This window comes from Callithrix jacchus, chromosome 2 (assembly GCF_049354715.1).
Source record: "Callithrix jacchus isolate 240 chromosome 2, calJac240_pri, whole genome shotgun sequence".
Taxonomy (NCBI): Eukaryota; Metazoa; Chordata; class Mammalia; order Primates; family Cebidae; genus Callithrix; species Callithrix jacchus.
The window spans coordinates 173344380-173363632 of NC_133503.1; the positions used below are offsets into that span (position 1 = coordinate 173344380).

Below are 19253 nucleotides of genomic sequence, written 5' to 3' on the forward strand. Positions count from 1 at the left end.
CTACAGACTTCTTTTCAGTCTTGATATAGTTTGGATGTCTGTCCCCACCCAAATCTCATGTAACCTTTAATTCCAGTGTTGGCGGAGAGGCCTGGGGGGAGGTGATAGCATCATGGGGGTAGATCTCCCCCTTGCTGTTCTCGTGATAGTGAGTTCTCATGAAATCTAATTGGTTAAAAGTGTGAGGTGGCTGGGCACAGTGGCTCATGCCTGTAATCCCAGCATTTTGGGAGGCCAAGGCAGGTGGATCACCTGAGGCCAGAGAATCGCTTGAACCCGGGAGGTGGAGGTTGTGAGGCAAGATCGCACCACTGTACTCCAGCCTGGACAACAAGAGCAAAATTCCATCTCAAAGAAAAAAAAAAGTGTGAGGCACCTCCCGCTTTGCTCTCTGCCTCCTGTTCCAGCCATTTAAAATGTGCCTGCTTCTCCTTCACCTTCTGCCATGACTGTTTCCTGAGGCCTCCCCAGAACCAGAAGACTGGCTGGCCACAGTGCCTCACCTTAAGTCAGGAGTTCGAGACCAGCCTGGCCAACACGGTGAAACCCCCATCTCTACTAAAAATACAAAATTAGCTGGGTGTGGTGGCACAGACCTGCAGTACCGGCTACTCAGGAGGCTGAGATAGGAGAATTACTTGAACCTGGGAGGTAGAGATTTCAGTGGGCTGAAATCGGCACTGCACTCCAGCCTGGACAAGACAGAGGAAGATTCCACCTCGAAAAAAAAAAAAAAAAAGCAGCAGCAGAAGCCTGTAGAGCCTGCAGAGCTGTGAGCCAATTAAACCTCTTTTCTTTATAAATTACCTAGCTTCAGGTATGTTTTTAGAGCAGTGCGGGAACAGACTAATACAAGTCTCATGGGCACCTCTACTCTGAGCTCTTGGGAAATCCTTCCGGAATTTTTTTTATTTCTACACATCCTTCAATGGAAAGGGCTATTTTATGTTTATTTTTGAGAAAGAGTCTTGCTCTGTCACCCAGGCTGGAGTGCAGTGGTGTGAACATGTCTCACTGCAGCCTCAACCTCCTAGGCTCAAGTGATGCTCCTGCCTCAGCCTCCCCTATAGCTGGAACTGCAGGCACCCATGCAGGCTGATTTTTGTATCTTTTGTAGAGATAGGGTTTTTCCATGTTGCCCAGGCTGGTCTCAAGTAATCCTCTCACCTTGGCCTCCCAAAGTGCTGGGGTTATAAGCATGAGCCACTGCACCCATCCAGATCTCACTTTTTATTTCCTTCTTAACTCTCCTTGGCTACAAGTTTACAATATTCTCTACCTGGCAAGTGTCAGATGCAATAATCGTCCTAATCTTGTGGCTCCCAAGGGTTTTCTGGATCTCCTGCAAACTTCTGACCGTGGCCACTGACCCCTTCAACTGGCTGACCCTGTCTCCCTTGCCAGCTCTATCTGGTTCCCTTCATCTTGTGTGGCAAGATACTGCGTCCCCGCCCTTGTTCAAGAGATAGTACCTGTCCCTCATCGACCTCCTTCCACTCCTGCCAGCCTAAGTTTCGCACATTTGCACATGGTTTTATGGAGTTTATAAATAGTTTCACACAAACCTGACCTGTCATGATGACAGTTAGCACAGGGCTCTCGCTAATAGAGACGGATGCTGGTAGGAGGCTCACACTCACTCAAGTGAACTGTCCCATCAAGTCTGTAAGCCCCTCCCTTCCCCAGGCATCTGGACACTAATTTTATCTCTAGCTAGATGAAATGTCTTTGCCCAGGAACAGCTAGGCAAGTGGCTGCTGCACTGGCTTTGTGCAGAGCACAAGGCCTCCAAAGAGTTAGAATCAGGGAACACCCGGGATCTGTGAAGAAAACAGCTGAACACCTGCAAGGTCACAGTCTTGCTCAAGTGCTACTCAAGCCAGGGCAAGCCCAATCTAAAAATAGATGTACCTGAATTGGGACATCAGAAGGTACCAGCAGGCACAAGAACACCACGCCCAGCTCAGCTGGCCTCACTTGCTGGGCTGGGACAGCCAGCACCCCAAGTATGAAGCAAGAAAAAGATGGACGGGCACTGTCATTCAACCCTTACTCAAGGGCAATCAGGGACCCAGTGGGAGTAGAACCAGGCCTCTACAACTGACTGTGGGCATGCAAAGGCACCCTCCCCAGGAGGGGTTGAACCTGCTCTACACAAACGCAACTGAAGTAGAGAAGCCAACCCCTGGATACAGCCATCTGTTTCTGAATGACACCCAGGGAGACGAGCCCGCTCCAGGCAGGGTAACCGAAGCCACCAACACAGACACCAATGCCTTACTTCAGGATGGACCAATGACTGTTGGAAATAGACGTGCCACAAAGAAAAATCAGCACTGAGACAAAGGATTTTTCGGCAACGCAATTTTTACTTCCTGGACTGCAGGAAGGGTACTCTGGCTAGCCATCTCGCCACAAGAGTACAACGAACAAAGGAAAACACACAAATTTATTCCTTACACATCTGGGGTTGTCCTTACTGTTGTGTCTGATTTCCATTGGCTGGAGCCAGACCTCACGATGTAAACTAAAACCCAATCAACTAACAACTGAAAACTTTTCTAAGTAGCTAAAAGCAATGGAGAGCTGGGACATGCCAGTGAGCCCATTCAGCACAGGTATCTTGGTTAAAGTACAAGGAGTGCTGTAAGCATGGCATGTCTAACAGCTACATAGGATAGGGCTTAACGAAGTTATTACATGCTTATTTTAAATAAGAAAGGAAACTTTAAAAACTTTTCTACTTCCCACAATGATGAAGCCTTTTTATATTGTAAACACACCCAGCTAGAAAATGTCCAGGAGAAAAAACGAGATGGAAAAATAAATTCCAGCATTAAAATCAAAACAAAAACAATTGTTTGCCTTCCACAGATTCGGTCTTTAAACTCTATGAGCACCCACGACCATCAGGAACACATATGGCGCCCCTACCCAATGCTCTCTCCCACCGTGCCCCCAGCACATGTACAATCTGACACTCACAGCCCCTGCCAAACCAATCTCCAATAAATCTCTTAAAAACAAAAGGCTCTGAATAAAGGATTTCTGAACAAAGCCCGCTCTGAAGATGCACTGTAAAAAGGAAGTTTTCCCCATGGACAGAATGAAATCAGGACTGGGTTCAGATAGAAAGGCCAAGTGCATATTAACCTGTCTGTATACTACTGATCCTTTCATCTGTTTTTCAAAAACAGACCAGAAAATAGTATTTGTCTCTACACAGGGTAAGCGCTTGAAAAAAAATTAACACACACACACAAATCAAAATTCCCTTCTCTCACATCCTGGGCCCTGGGTCTTTAAAACTTTCTGGCCTGTATCTAGAGCAAATGGTATGCTTGCCAGCCTTCAGGATGTTTTCTGCCAAACCCAGAAATGTCCTTCTCCTGGGGACAGAGCAGGGCTTTCCTGGAGAGTCTGCCTGCTTCTAGGCTGAAATGTCTGCATGTAAGACAAAGATGGTTCTTTTGGTCAAGAGCTCAGAGGACAAGCAGCAAGGAATACTGGGAAACCCTGGCTGCAGGGTTTGCTGTCTCTATGGAACACCCCACAGCACAGAAGGTCCGTAACTGGTTAACTGGGGAGTCAGCAGAATCTGGGGGCCACAAGGCTGAGTCTGATAGGAAGGGCCAAGTGGAGATGCCATAGGCTTATCATTTTTTTTTGCCTGGATGTGACAGCAGCAATCTAATAACGTGGGGGCTTCAAGTGAGGGATGTTTCTCTAATTGGAATGCAGGCATTAGGAGGGTAGGTGCCATCTGGTCCCAGTATTCATTTGCAGCACTGCACAGTTCTGGAAACACCCAATATACTCTCTGTTGTTTAGAAAGTAATGGTATCCAGCTGGGCACAGTGGCTCATGCCTGTAATCTCAGCACTTTGGGAAGCCAAGGTGGGTGGATCACCTGAGGTCGGAAGTTCAAGACCAGCCTCACCAACATGGAGATACCTCATCTCTACTAAAACTACAAAATTAGCTGGGTGTGGTGGTGCATGCCTCTAATCCCAGCTACTGGGGAGGCTGAGGCAGGAGAATTGCTTGAGCCCAGGAGGAGGAGGTTGTGGTGAGCCAAGATCGTGTTATTGCACTCTAGTCTGGGCAACAAGAGTGAAACTCTGTCTCAAAAAAAAAAAAAAAAAAAAAAAGAAAAACAAGTAAAGGTATACAATGAAGACCCCCTACAACTTCTAAAAGAAAGAGGAATTCAACTCTAAAACTTTGCTTCTCTCACAGGGGCAACTAGGAACCTTTTCACCACTTACAGCTTTCCCCACCCCCTACATTTTGCTGAACTTAACCTCTGTATACACTAATCCCCGCCAGGCTCACTGTAAATATTTCATGCTACCGCCATTCCTGTATGAGCACATGTCAGAATTACTGAGGCTGCTAAGCCTGAATTTAGGTCTGCTTCACCAGCTTTCTGTGTCAATTCTGTGTTAAGAAGTGGTCCTGTAGACAGCATACACTCAATTTCAAAGACCACCCCCTGGAACAAAAACCACCTTTGTCATTGATTCATTTTCTCCAGTTCGTCATCTAAGAACATGACATTAGCACTGGCACCAGATTTCATTGGGGCATCCTTTCTCACATTGACATTTGTCCTCTGAAAGTTTCAAAGTTGTACTCTGAGACTTATTTCATCTACTCGTAAAGTTTTCCTTTTCAAAATGAGATCCCTGTTAAAGTCAGAATTTTTTTTTTTTTTTTTTTTGAGATGGAGTCTCGTTTTGTCACCCAGGCTGGAGTGCAGTGGTGCGATCTTGGCTCAATGGAAACTCTGCCTCCCAGGTTCAATAAATTCCCTGCCTCAGCCCCACAAGTGGCTGGGATTAAGGCGCCCGCCACCACGCCTGGCTAAATTTTGTATTTTTAGTAGAGACAGGGGTTTAACCATCTTGGCCAGGCTGGTCTTGAACTCCTGACCTCATAATCCACCTGCATCAGTCTCCCAAAGTGCTGGGATTACAGGCGTGAGCCACCGCGCCTGGCCAGGATCAGAATCTTGAGTTCTGACTTACTGGAATGACAATGCAGTTTCTTAACCTAGTCATTTTAATTTTGAAAAAACCTCCAAGTTTTTATGTTTGGAGCCATGTCAGCATGTGCCACTCGAGTGGAGAATTTCATTCGCTGTTTAATGCTGGGATCACATGGTACTGGAGAAGTTCATGGGGGCACACTGTGGTTGCGTTGGTAGCCACTGAAGAGTTACAGACATGACATTCCTGTCACCCAGAGGCAGGGAGTGACATCTGGCTCTAGCTCTTAGCAGTAGAGAGTGTGTGCTGGGGGTAGGGGAGAGGTTGGAGAAGGACCCAATTAAAATGCAAACGTTCCTTCCCTTGCTGCTGCTAAATGAACCTTGAAGGAAAATTAATACATATATTCCAAGCCTCTGGCAAAACCAAGACTTCAAGATAACCAGAAAATGCAAACTAAAATCCTTCATGACTGTATTTCTAATATTGCGTAAGCTCTAAACCCTGCCATAGTAAACAATGGTGTTAAACAAGCAGATTTGTTTTTTCCCCCTTCAACTCTGACCTGCTTATTCACCTGAGGATGTAAACCACCCATGTGCTAAGAAGACAGAAACCCACACTGGCAGCACAAGCCATAGGGAATGGCCCCACCCAGCAGGATCACAGTTTCTAAAATGCCCAGAAATTAACATTATAGTAGTATGAACCAGACACTGCATCCAGAGTCTGCACATTTCTTACAGTAACTCTTAGGGTCTTAGCCTTTGTATTTTTTTTTTCCAATTGTACCAACTAGATAACTAAGCAGAGATATGAATTAGATTTGCCTGATGCCGTCAGTGAGTAATATAGGATGTGGGCTAAATCTTAGTTTTGTGTTTCTTTCGTTTTTTTTTTTTTTTGGAGAGGAAGTTTTGTCCTGTCTTCCAGGCTAGCGTGCAGTGGCGTGATCTCAGCTCATTGCAACCTCTACCTCCCAGGTTCAAGCAATTGTGCCTCAGCCTCCTGAGTGGCTGGGACTACAGACATGCACTGTCACGCCCAGGGTTTTGCCATGTTGGCTAGGCTGGTCTTGAACTTCAGACCTCATAGGAATCCACCTGCCTCAGCCTTCCAAAGCACTGGGATTACAGACATGAGCCACCACATCCAGCCTGATACTATTCTTCTCATCAACATATTTTCTTCAAGTCTCCTTTATTTTCAGATCTTGAGCTTACTTCTGACGCTTTTCTCAAAAGCAACTGAAAACCTTTACCCTCAAAGAAGGATGTCATGTTTTTCATATTAAAAAAAAATGCTACACTTTTGTTCACTGTGTACGTTTGTTATCCTTGCACTCAGCATGTGGGACCCAGCAAATGAAAGCCCAAACTTCAGAGAAACATGGGAATAGAAGGTTATGTTCCTCACCCTATGAACTCCAAATAGGATACCAGACTTCAGAAGAAAGACTTCCTCCACTAAAAAAACAAAAAACAAGCAACGTAACTTCAGAAAGTAGCACCATGCTAGAGAGACACCTCCATGGAGTGGGTTTCCTTTGAGTGGTTGAGCAGTTTTTCACACTGGACCCTCACGTTAGCCCCACTGTTAGCCCCACGGCCAGAGGAGGAGAAACAGAACAAGGCGAACCTTCTCTAGTGTGTGAATTGTGGGGTTTGGTTACACTTAGATGAGCACAGAAAGGTCAATCTTCAATTCAGTCTGTATTCGCCAAAGCACCAGAGAATAAAGGCACAAATGGTGTACCCACCTGTCTATTATGGTCTGAATCTCTGTGTTCCTCCAAAATTGGAGGAGCCCCCTTAGGGGTTAGGATTTTAGCATACAAATTTTGGGAGGCCCACCTCAGCCTCCAAGGTATGATTTAGGAGGTGGAGCCTTTGGGAAGTGATATGGTCATGAAGGAAGAGGGCTCATGAATGGAATTAGTGTCCTTATGAAACAGACCCTAGAGAGCTACCTGGCCTCTTCCACCATAGAAAGACCCAGCAAGAAGGCACCATCTATGAACCAGAAAGCAGACCCTCACCAGACACTGTATCAGCTAATGCTGGGATCTTGGACTTCCCAGCCAGCAGACTGTGGAAAATAAATTTCTGTTATTTACAAGCCATCTCATTTATGGTATTTGTTATAGTAGTCCAAATGGACTAAGACACTGGTCTTTGTGTGGAAGAGCCGAGGTTGGGGTTGGGGCTGGGGCTGGGACGGGGGTGGATTAAGCGGTAGACACTGTAGATTGATTCACTCAATCCTCATTTAGCAGAAAATGTGAAACCACCATATTCCATTGCAGCCAGAATGTAGGCATGTGAGCTTATTTCTACCAATCAGAAGCATCCCAGAGTGACTGAGTGCAGTGGTTCATGCCTGTAGTCCCAGTGCTTTGGGAGACTGAGGCTGGAGGATCATGAAGTCAGGAGTTCAAGACGAGACTGGCCAACATGGTGAAACCCCATCTCTACAAAAAATACAAAAATTAGCTGGGCATGGTGGCACACGCCTGTAATCCCAGGTAATACGGAGGCTGAGACAGGAGAACTGCTTCAACTGGGATCCGGGAGGCAGAGGTTGCAGTGAGCTGAGATCACACCACTGCACTCCAACCTAGGTTACAGAGCGAGACTCTGTCTCCCAAAAAAGAAGCATCCCTGCGCAACCTGGACACAGCGTGAGTGACAGAGGCAGCAAGGGTCACCCATCATGATCCAGGCCTTCTGAGGAGCATGGCAGAAGAGAAGTGCAGTCCTGGCATTCATTCCTTCAGCTCTTGGGGATGCAGCAGCCAGCAGAGGCAGCGTGATTTCTCTGCTAGAACAGACCCACGGTGTGGTTTGGCTCTTTTCCTGGCTCCATCACATCCAAGCCTGATTCTCGGTTCTTCCCAGAACTTCTGTGAACCACCTAACCAACAACTTTTAATACATCCCTTTCTGCTTAAACTAGCTACAGGAATTTCTGTTGTTTGCAGCCAGAAGTCCTGCCAGACTCAGCAAGAAAGCAGAGAAATGAAAGGAAGCTGGAAGAACTGTGGGAGCCAGCTGACAGGGTGACGCGGTGGCCACGTGCTGTTAAGTCTGGGGCTTCTGAACCCAGTGCTGTATGCCCAGTGAGGCCACGTGGTGGCATCCACAGAGCAGAAGCTTTAGCGGTGGCTGCACAAAGGTTGAATGTCAACTCTACTGCCCTAGACTCTATACTGTCCTGGACAAGTTTCTTATATTGTCTGAGCCTCAACTGACTCATCTACAAAACTAGAGCAATGCTACTTCACTTCCAGAGTTTCAGAGAGAATAAAACTAGGTAATATGGAAACGGCCAAGTCCCGTGCCGAGTGACCGGTGGCTGTTTCAGAACTAGGACAACTATACCATCAAATCGTCACCAGCTGATTTGGCTTACATAGCATGCATGTCAAATATAAGGTTATATTTTCTCTAACACCTTATAAAAGAGGAAGCTGTTATACCGCTGAGTCTGTACAAATTATATTATGTACCTCCTTCAGTTATGTTGTTTCGGATGAAAAATGACTATCTGGAGAAGACACAACTGTCTAATACTTAACCAATGGGACTTTTAGATGCTTAGACACAACTGGTTTAACATCGAGGGGGAAATCAATTTAAAGTTAAGTTTAACAATTATTCCTAGGGGAATAATCTCACCATCTTAAGTGCTCTATTTTATCATAGCAGAGTAACAGGGTGGTTAAAAGTGGGAGCTGGCCAGGCTCGGTGGCTCAAGCCTGTAATCCCAGCACTTTGGGAGGCTGAGGTGGGTAGATAGCTTGAGATCAGGAGTTAGAGACCAGCCTGGCCGACATGGTGAAACTCCATCTCTACTAAAAAAATTAAAAAAAAAAAAAAGCCCGGGCACGGTGGCTCAAGCCTGTAATCCCAGCACTTCGGGAGGCTGAGGCAGGCGAATCATGAGGTCAGGAGTTTGACAAGCCTGGGCAACATGGTGAAGCCCTGTCTCTACTAAAAACACAAAAAAATTAGCTGGGGGTCATGGCAGGTGCCTATAATCCCAGCTACTTGGGAGGCTGAGGCAGGAGAATCTCTTGAACACTGGAGAATCTCTTGAACCCAGGAAGCAGAGGTTGCAGTGAGCCGAGACTGCACCACCACACACCAGCCTGGGTGACAGAGTGAGACTCCACACACAAAAAAAATTAGGCAGGCATGGTGGTAGGGACCTGCAATTCCAGCTGCTCGTGAGTCTGAGTCATGAGAACCCGGGAGGTGGAGGTTGCAGTGGGCCAAGATCGCACCACTGTACTCCAGCCTGGATGTCAGAGTCTCAAAGAAAAAAAAAAGGCAGAAACTCTGGAGCTCCACAGGTAGGTTTGAATCTTGGCTCTGCCTTTCACGAGCTGTGTGCCTTTGAGTAAGTTATTTGACCTTTCTGAAGCTTAGTTCCGTGAGTAAAGTGAGATAAGGCATCAATCTCACAGATTTCTCTGAGTAAATGAGTTAACACACGTAAGGCACCTATGACAGTATTTGGCACATAGCAAACGCATCCATAAACGTAAGCTAGTTTCAATTATACCATGAAGGGATGGAGGAACTGTGTCAGGGTTATATGAATACTTGTGGCCTTGGATAAAATGTCCAGTGGCAGCACCATACATAAATATAAATATTATAGTCTTTCAAATAATAAAGATGGAGGGTGATACACTCTGAAAACTGAATCAGCTGACTTAAAATGTGGCTCTGAGTATTTGAATAAATTTGCTTCATAAACGATATGAGTGGGAAAAGGAATATTCAAAATTAATGTCATTTAAATTTTAAATGTGATTTTAATTATGTATGTGAATGAAATATTAGAGCTATACATGACTATTTCATGTATATCACTGTATTATTAGTAAACTAAACTGTATCCTATTAGTATACTAAATAGTTTCTGTATATTTATGTTGGCCAAAAACCTTTTTGTAGCTCTTACTTATGTATGAGGCTTATATTTTACTATACAGGGTAAAAGAAAATGTTCTTCTCTTTTTTTAATCAGCATAGAAAATTCAAACTGCTTTCGAAAAGCATTTTTTTTTTAGACAGAGTCTCGCTTTGTTCCCAGGCTGGAGCACAGTGGTGCGATCTCAGCTCACTGCAACCTTTGCCACCCGGGTTCAAGCGATTCTCCTGCCTCAGCCTCCTGAGTAGCTGGGACTACAGGCGCCCCCTCTCCCATACGCAGCTAATGTTTGTATTTTTAGTAGAGGCAGGGTTTCATCATGTTGGCCAGGATGGTGGCGCTTTCTTGACCTTGTGATCTACCCACCTTGGACTCCCAAAGTTCTGGGATTATAGGCATGAGCCACCCCACCCGGCCTCAAAAAGCATCTTAACCACATGTCCTTGTGCTCCCCAAATTAATGCTCTTATGATCCCCACTCCTGACTTTTGCTAGATTTGAGTTTAAACGTATTTTATATTCAGACAAGCTACATGTTTTTCTAAAAAACAATGCCTCTACTCCAAATAAAGCATGGTCAAAATAAATGAAGAACTCAAGATGACATCAGTCCCATTTTTCTTAAGTCCTGTTGTTGTGTGGATAGCAAGTGGCAGCCAGTTATGATGACAGGTGATAGATCCAAAGTAACTGCCAAATCTGTTAACATTTTCCCATTTCTAAACCATCTTCAAAGAAAATCACATATTGAGTCATCCCATCCTCACAGTAGTCCAGTAGAGCAACTTCACCACCTGGACTCATGCTTCCCCCAATACAGAACTGGCAGCATTTTTGAGACGAGTCTTCCTCTGTTACCCAGGCTGCGGTGCAGTGATCTCGGCTCATTGCAGCCTCTGCCTCTCGGGTTCAGCAATTCTCCCACCTCAGCCTCCCGAATAGCTGGGATTACGGGTGTGTACCACCAGAGCCAGTTAATTTTTTTGTATTTTTGGCAGGGACAGGGTCTCACTATGTTGCTAAGGCTGGTCTCAAACTCCTGAGCTCAAGTGATCTGCCCACCTCAGCCTCCCAAAGTGGTGGGATTATAGGTGTGAGCCACCCTACCAGGCCAGAACCTTTTCTGAAATTACTAAGGATGTGCCTGATTTGTTCATAAAAGGTTTTACTCTTTCTGGTCTCTGTTCTTCAAGTTTGCCTTTGATTGATTTCACGTAACCTCTGATGTATTTCTTGTAGGCTTCTCTGGTGAAGGTTTCCTGCAAGTGAGGGTTTGTGACCATATCAACACCACAGCCATTTACTATGCTTTCCATACCTCACCATCAGAGCCTTTGGCAGAGGCATTTCCACCAATGAGCCAGTCATCAGTGTCATCCTACTGACCGTCTTCCCCTCCACTTCCAAGCACAGCCAGTCAGATTTCTGGGATCTTGTGAACACACCTTATCATGGCAGATGAGGTCCAAGTAGATAATCATGATGGTGGCTGAACAGTGGCGCTGCCTTAGAGGAGCCCAGAGCTGCACTCAGTGGGGGTGGGGCAGAGGAGGTACACATCTGTAATCCGAGCTACTTAGGAGGCTAAGGTGGGAGAATTGCTGAACCCAGGAGGCAGAGGCTGTAATGAGCCGAGATCACTGCACTACAGCCTGGGTAACAGAGCAAGACTGTCTCAAAACAAACAAAAAGCTAGCAGTTCTGTAACGGGAAAAGCATGAATCCAGGTGGCTTGGTTGCTCACTGGACTACTGTAGGCCTTGCCTACATTTCAAACAAAAAAAGGATCAAACCAAAATAAAAGGAAATAGAGAGGAAATATAAACTATCTTTGTGCATTGGCATTTTAAATATACATAAAATCAGTCTGGTGCAGCAGCTCATGCCTGTAATCCCAGCACTTTGGGAGGCCGAGGTTGGCAGATCACCAGGGTCAAGAGATTGAGACCATTCTGGCCAACATGGTGAAACCCTATCTCTACTAAAATTATAAGAAGTAGCTGGGTGTGGTGGCCCCCATCTGGTAATCCCAGCTCCTTGGGAGTCTGAGGCAGGAGAATCGCTTGAACCCAAGAGGCAGAGTTTGCAGTGAGCCGAGATCACACCACTGCACTCCAGCCTGGTGACAGAGCAAAACTCCGTCTCAAAATAAAAAAATAATAATAAATACATATACATAAAATCTCCAACATGGATAAAGATGCTATTCAATTCTATTTACCTGATCCTTTCCTTATGTCTTCAGTTAATTGGGAGTGGGAGTGGGGATAAGAAAATCCAACTAAAACAGCAAGACTTTCTTCTTAAGGCATAAAACATTAAACATAGAAAATACCGTATTTCCAAAAATTAGACAGGTGTGGTGGCGGGCGCCTATAGTCCCAGCTATTTGGGAGGCTGAGGCAGAGAACTGCTTGAACCCGGGAGGCGGAGGTTGCAATGAGCTGAAATTGCACCACTGCATTCCAGCCTGGGTGACAGAGTGAGACTCCATCTCAAAAAAAAAAAAAAAAAAAAAAAAAGAAAATATTGTATTTCCCAGTGTCCTCTACTTCATGGGAAATGGATGGATTGATGAATTTGGCCTGATAATCCACTACCTGTAGGTTTTAGTGGATCTCTTGAAAGAAAGGCACAATAACCCTGATGGGTGTATGGACCAGAGCCTTTATGTCATTTATGACTAATACTATGAATTGTGTCCCCTCTCAAAATACACACGTTGGAGCCCTAATCCCCCAATGTGAAGGTATTTGGAATGAGATCTTTGGGAGGTAACTAGGTTTCGATGAGGTCAGGGAAGGAACCCTATGATTGGATTAGTGCCTGCATAAGAGGAGAGGCCAGACAGCTTGCTTGCTCGCTTCTCCTGCCATGTGAAGACATAGTGAGAAGGCAGCCATCTACAACCCAGGAAGAGAGCCCTCACCAGAAACCAACATGCTGGTACTTTTGTATTAGACTTCCCAGTCTCCAGAACTGAGAGAAAATAAACGTCTTGTCATTTCAGCCACAAAGTATTTTGTTACGGCATCCTGCCAAAGAAAGGTAAGGATCATGGCCACTTAAAACATTAAGAAGTCATCGTAACCAAAACAATAATCTACTATAACAAGACAAAACCCTTTGCATTGATCATCTTCTTGGCTCTCAATAATAAACTTGGGCTAACCAAGCATTCTACCCAGATGGATAGTACAACCTTTAAAACTTATATATAATATTTAATCTAATTCTTACTGGATATGAGCCCACCCAAAGGTGGAAAATATGTTCAAACATTCTGTTCTAGATCGTGTAAGTAGTCTCTTTGATTTTTTGAGATGGAGTCTTGCTCTGTTGCCCAGACTGGAGTGCAGTGGCGCAACTGTGCTCACTGTAACTTCTGCCTCCTGGGTTCAAGCGATTCTCCTGCCTCAGCTTCCTGAGTGGCTAGTACTACAGGCACGTGCCACCATACTTGGCTAATTTTTGTATTTTTAGTAGAGAGGGGTTTGACCATGCTGGCCAGGCTTGAACTCCTGACCTCAGGTGATCTGCCCACCTGGGCCTCCCAAAGAGCCGGGATTACCTGATTAAGAGTCTACAGCTGGCTGCAGTCTCTTAATAGATTTTCTAAATCATTGGTAAAATGAAATTAAGGCCACGTGTGGTGGCTTACATCTGTAATCCTAGCACTTCGGGAGGCTGAGATGGGCTGATTGCTTGAGCCCAGGAGTTCCAGATTAGCTTGGGTAACACGGCAAAATCCATCTCTACTAAAAATACAAAAACTGAGGTGGAAGGATCACCTGAATCTGGGGAGGTCAGGGCTACAGTGTGATGGCATCACTGCATCCCAGGCCTCTGCAACAGGGGGAGACTCCATCTCTAAAACAAAAAACCAATAACCAACTGCACATCAGTAACATGAAGTGTATTTTACTTGTGTGGCATCTCAATTAAAATTATCTCAATTTCAGCCTCCAGGCACGGAGGCTCATGCCTGTAATACCAGCACTTTGGGAGGCTGATGGAGGTGGATCACCTGAGGTCAGGAGTTCGAGACCAACCTGGCCAACATGGTGAAACTTTGTCTCTACCAAAAATAACAAGCAAGCAAAAAAATGGGTGCCTGTATTCACAGCTACTCGAGAGGCTGAGGCAGGAGAATCACTTGAACCCAGGAGGCGGAGGCTGCAGTGAGCTGAGATCTAGCCACTGCACTCCAGCCTGGGCAACAGAGCAAGACTCTGTCTAAAAAAAACCAAAACAAAACCACAAATTCACTCCCTCGGGTAAAAGCAGATTCACTTGCATAATTTTATAGGTGAATCTGAAAGACAAGCAGCATTTAGATGTTCTGCTTCTTTCCTAATGCTCAACTATACCTCAGCCTTATTTGATGTAATTGTGCCTGGAATTCTGTCTCTGTACCTTTCCAATAATATTTACCATCTACTACTAATAATAAAAAAGACATATTAACAAGTGTTGACTTCCAGTGACTCAAATCTCCACATCTCAGCCTCTAGGTCATGATAATAGCAATATTAATTGTTTTCTCAGGCAATAAAATGTATTGGCATGTTTATAAATACCGGTTAATTTAAAAGGAAGATAAGAAATCTTTCAACTATGAGCAGCCTTGCCCACAGTAAGGGCTCATTAAATGTTTGTTTATTGAATGATTGTTGACTAAATAAACTTTTCCCAGATTTTTAACATTTCTAGCTGATTTCACTATGCTAACCTTCACCCACTTGTAATTTGTAGATGTAATAAGTTTTTACTAATAATTGAGCGTATAAGAAGTGGCCTAACTTAATGTTGAATAAATATCTCATGATAAAGACTTACTGGTTATTATTTTGCTGGTTTGGTTTTGTTTGTATTTTGGCTAATTGAAACCCACACAGTTGAAAGAAATACATTGCTCCAAAATACTTAAAAAAAAAAGGTGGAGGGGTGCAATGGCTTACAGCTGTAATCCCAGCACTTTGGGAGGTTGAAATGGGCAGATCACCTGAGGTCAGGAGTTCGAAACCAGACTGGCCAACATGGCGAAACCCTGTCTCAACTAAAAATATAAAACTGCTGTGCGTAGTAGTGGGTGCCTGTAATCCCAGCTACTCGGGAGGCTGAGGCAGGAGAATCGCTTGAACCCAGGAGGTGGAGGCTGCAGTGAGATCATGCCATTACACTCCAGCCTGCAACCAGAGCTAAACTCCATCTTTAAAAAAAAAAGCTTTTTGTTTTTTTCGAATTTACAACAACTTTTCCTTTCCATTTTTTGGAGACACGGTCTCATTCTCATTGCCCAGGCTGGAGTACAGTGCCGTGATCGTGGCTCACCGTGTCATCTCTCAGCCTCTTGGGTAGCTGGAGCTACAAGCATGTGCCACCCTACCCAGCTAAATTTTTGCACTTTTAGTAGAGACAGGGTCTATGTTGCACAGGCTAGTCTCAAACTCCTGGGCTCAAGCAATCCTCCCACCTTGGCCTCCCCAAGTGTTTGGATTACAGGCATCAGCCTTTCCTGTTCTTTCTACCTCTAAATTACATAATAATATTTACTTTTTACTTTTTTTTTTTTTTTTTGATACAGAGTATCACTCTGTCTCCCAGGCTGGAGTGCAATGGTGCAATCTCGGCTCACTGCAACCTCTGCCTCCCGGGTTCAAGAGAATCTCCCGCCCTCAGCCTCCTAAGTAGCTGGGATTACAGGCATGCGCCAACCATGCCTGGCTAATTTTTTGTATTTAGTAGAGGCAGGGTTTTACCACGGTGGCCAGGCTGGTCTTAAACTCCTGACCTCAGGTGATCCACTAGCCTCAGCCTCCCAAAGTACAATTTTTACTTTCAAGTTGTAAGACGTTTTTTTTTTCCTGCTGAATGCAAATCCCTTATCAGACTTTATTATTTGCCAAAATTGTTTTTTGGCAAATAATAAACCTTTTTCATAAATGGTGCTGGAACAATGAGAAACTGACATGCAAAGAAATAAAACCCTAATACAATTTTAAGTTCTTGTTGTTGTTGTTGCTTTGAGACAGTCTCACTCTGTCAGCCAGGCTGGAGGGCCATGATCTCAGCTCACTGCAACCTACACCTCCTGCGTTCAAGTGATTGAACTTGAACCTCCTTCCTCAGCCTCCCGAGTAGCTGGGATTACAGGCATGAGCCACCACGCCTGGCATAAAATTATAAGTTTTAACAAAAATTAATACAAAATGGATCACAGACCTAACATAAGAGCTAAAACTATACAACTTTTAGAAGAAAAAATAAGGATAAATCTTCATGATCTTCCATTATGCAAAGGCTTATCAGATAAGAAACCAAAACTACAAGTGACAAAATAATAAACTGGCCTAACCCAAAATTAAAAGTGTTTGTGTTTCAAAGGATATCATCAAGAAAATGACAAAAGCAACCCACAGGAGAGAAAATATTTGCAAATCATATCTAATAAGGGAATTGGGTTAAGAATGTATCCAGGCTGGGCGCAGTATAAAATTGTGGATCACCTAAGGTCAGGCGTTGGAGATCAGCCTGGCCAACATGGTGAAATCCCATCTCTACTAAAAATACAAAAATTACCCGAGTGTAATGATGCACACCTGTAATACCAGCTACTGGGAGGCTGAAGCTGGAGAACTGCTTGAACCTGGGAGGTGGAGGTTACAGTGAGCGGACATTGTATCACTGCATTCTAGCCTGGGCAACAGAATGAGCCTCTGTCTAAAAAATAAAAAAAAGAGAATGTATCCAAATCAATCCCTGTAACAATTAAATAGTAAACAGATAATTCAACTGAGTAACAGGCTGAAGATCTGAACAGATGTTTCTCCAAAGAAGATATACAAAAATGGACAATAAACCCAGGAAAAGATTCGTAACACATCATTAGTTATCAGACAGACGCAAATCAAAACCACAATGAGAGACCATTTCATACACATTAGATTGGCAATAGTTGTTTTTTTTTTTTTTTTTTTTTTTTTTTGAGACAGTTTCCCCCTTATTGCCAGGCTGAAGTGCAATGGCGCAATCTCGGCTCATCTCCTCCCTCAGCCTTCCCTAGTAGCTGGGATTACAGGGCTTGCCATCATGCCCCACTCATTTTTTTGTATTTTTAATAGAGACGAGGTTTCACTGTGCTGGCCAGGCTGGTCTCGAACTCCTGAACTCAGGTGATCCACCCACCTCAGCCTCCCGAAGTGCTGGGATTACAGGCATAAACCACCTCACCCGGCTGGTGATAATTTTTAAAAAGGACATAATAACAAGCGTTGGTGAGGATGCGTAGAAACTGAAACTCTCACTCATTGTTGGCAGGAATGTAAAATTGTGTAGTTACGTCAGAAAAGTTTCACAGTTTTTCAAAATGTTAAACATAGAATTACCAAATGACCCAGCAATTCCACTCTTAAGTATACACCCAAGAGAAACGAAAACATTATGTCCACACAAATCTTGAACATGAATGTTCTTATTAGTTACTATAGCAAAAATGTGGAAACAACCCCAATATCTATCACCTGGTGAATACAGAACACTGGACTGCCATCTGGTGATAAAAAGAAATGAAGTAGTGACATATATCACACCTGTATGAACACTGAAAATATGCTTAGTGAAAAGAAGCCAGTCACAAAAGACCACATAGATTTCATTTACATGAAGTGTGCAGAAAAGGAAATTCAGAGACATAGCAAATAGATGAGTGGTTGCCAGGGAATGGGAAGTGCTGTGGGGGAGGAAGAGTGACTGCTAATGGATGCAGGGTTTCTTTTTGGGGTGATTAAAATGTTCTAAAAGTAGATAGAGGGATGTCTGCAGATCTGCTTGAATTTACTTAAAAACCATTTATTGTAAACTTTAAATGCATGAAATGTGTAATAACGTAATCTCAATAAAACTGTTAAAAACAAAAACAAAAGGCTGGCCTTGGTGGCTCCCACCTGTAATCCCAGCACTTTGGGAGGCCAGTGGGAAGATCACCTGAGATTGGGAGTTAGAGACCAGCCTGACCAACATGGCAAAACCCCCGTTCCTACTAAAAATAAAGAATTAGCCAAGTGTAGTGGCACATCCCTGTAATCCCAGCTACTTGGGAGGCTGAGGCAGGAAAACTGCTTGAACCCAGGAAGCAGAGGTTGCGTTGAGCCAAGATCGCGCCACTGTACTCCAGCCTGGGCGACAAGAGCAAAACTCTCTCTCAAAAACAAAAACCTCAGATGTAGGTGTGTGGACTCCCCAACACTATTTATGTCCCCTCACAAAGGTACTGAAAATTGATTGAGAAGTATATACTTCTCCAATTTGAAACAGACAAAAATCAAGATCCTTCAAGTCACTTTTTTTTTTTTTTTTTTAGATGGAGTTTCACTCTTGTTACCCAGACGAGTGCAATGGTACGATCTCAGCTCACCGCAACCTCCGCCTCCTGGGTTCAGGCAATTCTCCTGCCTCAGCCTCCTGAGTAGCTGGGACTACAGGCACGCGCCACCATGCCCAGTTATTTTTTTATATTTTTAGTAGAGATGGGATTTCACCTTGTTGACCAGGATGGTCTCAATCTCTTGACCTCGTGATCCACCCGCCTTGGCCTCCCAAAGTGCTGGGATTACAGGCTTGAGCCACCGCGCCCGGCCACTTTTTTTGTTTTCTTTTTTTTGAAGACAGAGTCTCGTTCTGTTGCTCAGGCTGGAGTGCAGAAGCGTGATCTTGGCTCACTGTAACCTCTGCCTCCTGGGTTTAAGCAACTCTTGTGCCTCAGCCTTCCAAGTAGCTGGGATTACAGACACATGCCACCATGCCTGGCTAATTTTTGTATTTTTAGTAGAGATGGGGTTTCATCATGTTGGCCAGGCTGGTCTCAAATTCCTGACCTCAAGTGATCCACCTGCTTTGGCTTCCCAAAGTGCTAGGATTACAGGTGTGAGCCACCGCGCCTGGCCAAAGTCACCTATTTTTATAGCATTAGCCTAAATGCATATTAAAAATGCTTGGCAAGTATAACAAGTTCTTAGAAAGGTCAGCTCTTGCCTCCATCTCCCCTTCCCCTTTTTAAACTGGCAACACACTAGTGTTCAGGAAAACCAGAAAAACTGTATCTCAATGAGTAGTAAGTATTTGTCCAGGAAGATTTAGGAAACTCACTTTTAGTAGAAAATTAATCAGCAAAATCCTCTAAGCATTTCTGATGGGGTTTTCCTCAACACACACCCCAGCACAAACTTTGGGGATGGCAGGAGAGCAGCTCTGAGAAAAGCTCTCTGCATCAAACCCCTAAAGCACTCACCTTCACCCAACAGCTTCAACAGGACTGCCCTG

General features: G+C 44.4%; 1 protein-coding gene and 1 pseudogene across 20 annotated transcripts in view; both read right to left on the reverse strand.

Annotated features, from left to right (window-relative positions):
* The window catches only part of PDZD2 (PDZ domain containing 2), a 471153-nt gene that overhangs the window by 182153 nt on the left and 269747 nt on the right, over positions 1-19253 (reverse strand). The window lies entirely within an intron of this gene.
* LOC144581479 (translationally-controlled tumor protein-like) lies at positions 10503-11548 on the reverse strand (annotated as a pseudogene).